The sequence below is a fragment of the Dipodomys spectabilis genome, unplaced genomic scaffold (assembly GCF_019054845.1).
Source record: "Dipodomys spectabilis isolate Male_0828 unplaced genomic scaffold, ASM1905484v1 ptg000043l, whole genome shotgun sequence".
NCBI classification, from domain to species: Eukaryota; Metazoa; Chordata; class Mammalia; order Rodentia; family Heteromyidae; genus Dipodomys; species Dipodomys spectabilis.
The window spans coordinates 7,394,077-7,397,274 of record NW_024870720.1 but is presented as its reverse complement, the minus strand read 5'-3'; positions in this window follow the sequence as shown (position 1 = coordinate 7,397,274).

The window sequence follows — 3,198 nt, the reverse complement described above, 5'->3', positions numbered from 1 at the left end:
AGAGTGCCATCTTTGAGTGAAAAAGTTTTAAAGGATAGTATCCTGTACCTGAGTAAAAAGCAAAATGAAGAAGGAGGATTGTGTCACATTCCTGCTAAGAAATCATTAGGACAAAGAATTGAATATTGGCCAGAAAGATACATTGAAAATCCTAAATGGGTTAGTACAGATGAAAATCCAGGTGAAATAGGAATTGTTAGTATTGGGAATAAGGAAGGAGAGACAGTACAAGTAACTTTGGAAAGGAGTTTTATGAGTGTGAACAGAGAAATAATCGCCAAGTAGGATATGAATTAGGGGAGCAAGGACTTCACTATAATAATCAGCCTTAGAAATGTCATGATTAAGCTTGCCATATTCCATACCCATTTATATCACCATTTCAAGAAGCCCAAGATTCGTAGGTCATCATTCAGCATTGCTACAAGATCCTCTATATCAACTCTTTAAATTTTTTTTTGTATGGCTTTTTGTGTGAGTGCATGCGTGTTGTGTGTGTGTGTGTGTGTGGCCAGTTCTGGGCATTAAACTCAAGGCGAGTGCTATCACTGAGTTTTTTTTTTTTGGGTCCGGTCATGGGGCCTGACCTCTGGGCCTGGCCACTGTCCCTCACCTCAGCTCTTCAGCTCAAGGCTAGCTCTCTACCACTTGAGCCACAGCACCACTTCCGGCTTTTTTCTTTTTTCTTATGTGGTACTGAGGAATCGAACCCAGGGCCTCAGGCATGCAAGGCAAGCGCTCTACCACTGAGCCACCTTCCCAGCCTCTGTCACTGAGCTTTTATTTTCAAATCTAGCACTCTACCAATGGAGCCACACCTCTACTTCCAGCTTTTTTTTGGAAATAAGCACCACATGGACTTTTCTGCCCTGCTGGCTTCTAACAGCCATCCTCAGATCTCAGCTTCCTGAGTAGCTAGGATTAGAGGGTAAGCCAACAGTACTGTTTAAATTCCCTTCACTAAAACCTGGCATTTCATGTACTGTATATGCTCATATGGAAGAGAAAGAGACAGAGAATAGAATGGAGGTTAGTAGATCATTATCTTCTTCTTGCTTAGGTGTCAGGTCCTCTAAAATGGGGGGAGGGTATGATAGTGGAGTTTTTCTGTAGTGACCAGGTAGAGAAACAGAATTGAGCTGATGTGATTTTGGGTAGTGTCTTGAGCAAAAGCATGGAAACTTTGGGTTGTGCCTATACCTAAAGAAACAATTTGCCAGGTGCCGGTGGCTCACGCCTGTAATCCTAGCTATTCAGGAGGCTGAGATCTGAGGATCATGGTTCAAAGCCAGCCTGGGCAGGAAAGTCCATGAGACTCTTATCTCAAACCACTAAAAAACCAGAAGTAGTGCTGTGGCTCAAGTGGTAGAGTGCTCCGGTAGAGTGCTTGCCTTGAGCTGAAGAGCTGAGGGACAGTGCTCAAGCCCATAGTTCAAGCCCCATGACCAACAAAAACAAACAAACAAAAAAAAATTGGTCAGGCTCTAGTGGCCAAATATCAGAAGGGTGAGATCTGAAGATTACAATTGGAAGCCAGCCTGGGCAAGAAAGTCTATGAGACTCTTCAATTAACAACCAAAAAACCAGAGTGGCTTTGTGGTTCAAAGTGGTTGAGCATTAGCCTTGAGCAAAAGAGCTCAGAGACAGCACGCAGGCCTTGAGCTCAAGCCCCACAACCACTACCACCAACAAAAAGAACAGTTAAAGGGAAGCCAATAGGGCAAGTTCCTGTCCATTTGGTAGACAGGCATGAACATAAGATAGCCATGTTTATGAATTGTGTATGTGTGTGAGATCTTAAACTCAGGGTCTTGTACTCTTGCTTAGCTTTTTCTGCTCAAGGCTGGAGCTCTACCTTGAGCCACAACTCCATGTCCAGCTTTTTGTTGGTTAAGTGGAACTTACCAATTTATCTGCCTAGGCTGGCTTTGAATCTTGACTCTCAGATCTCAGCCTCCTGAATAGCTATGATCACGGCCTTGAGCCACCAGCACCCAGGTTTATCACATTTTCTACAATCCTCAGCAAGTATATTACATTATCATCCAAGTTTTCTTAAAGTTGAATTATGATCTTATTAGGAAAATAGTATTCCATATGGTAATTTAGTGTGTATTTGCAAATTCCTAATCACTTTCCTCCTAATGTGTAGTCTTGGACCACATAAGATCATTTTGGTCCGGGACTGCCCTCACCTTAAATGGTGGTCCCATGATTCATTCATTCTCCACTGACGTTTTAGGGCAAGTAAGCTCGATGATGTTCATATGTTTCTCAAACACATCCACATCGTTAAGGAATGGATGACTTTAAAAACGACTTTTGACCTCAAATACAGATTATGTCACTTGATGTCATTAATTTAATGGGGGAAATAAAAAAGCTGTGACTGTGCTTGGCTTTTTCCCTCGTAAGACTGGAGACCTATGATGACCTCAAAAAGAAACAACTGTTATTCACCCTGACCGTGGTCAGGCGCTGCGTGTCATTTTCATTCGTCCCCATACATGTATATGTTGCATACTCCCTGCATAGATAATTCTATAGCCTCAATTTGGCGGGGAGAGTTCTGGAAAACACTCCCAGAAGATGCGGGTGTCCTACTAAGGCCGGGGGACGGGTGGATGTGGACCGCGCCATTCTCCGGACCGGAGGGAGGGCGCCTTCGGCCGGGGCCGCTCGGGCCCGGCGGGACGTGACCAACCCTGGGCCGCAGGGCGTGGCGGGCGGGGCCTGCAGAGCGGGGGCGGGTGGGCCGGCGCCGGGACTACAGCGCCGCGTCCTGGAGTGCACGGCGCCCCAGGCCGCTGCGGGACCGGAACGGGGGCGGCACCTTCCGGTCCTCTCGGCGCGCAGCCCGCCCAGCACACTGCACCCCTGACTCCAGCGGTGGGCGGCATGTCTCTGCACCGACGACCTGCCAGGACAACGTGGCAGGGAAGGAGCCAGAGCTTCGCGACGAGGCCCAGCCCCTCCGCTGCCCGGCACCCTGGAAGTGGCCCCGGCCCACTCCAAGCGCTGCCATCTCCCTCCCCTTTCCCGGGGCCTAGCGGACCCACGCGGTACCGCCCAGCGCCATTCGCGGAAGGGGCGGAGCCTCCGCGGTGGCCGCAGCGGATTCGCCCCGCTCGATTATGGGCGTGACTCCACCCCGAGGCCATGCCCCCGTGAGGCCACGCCCCTCAGCCTTGGAGCCGA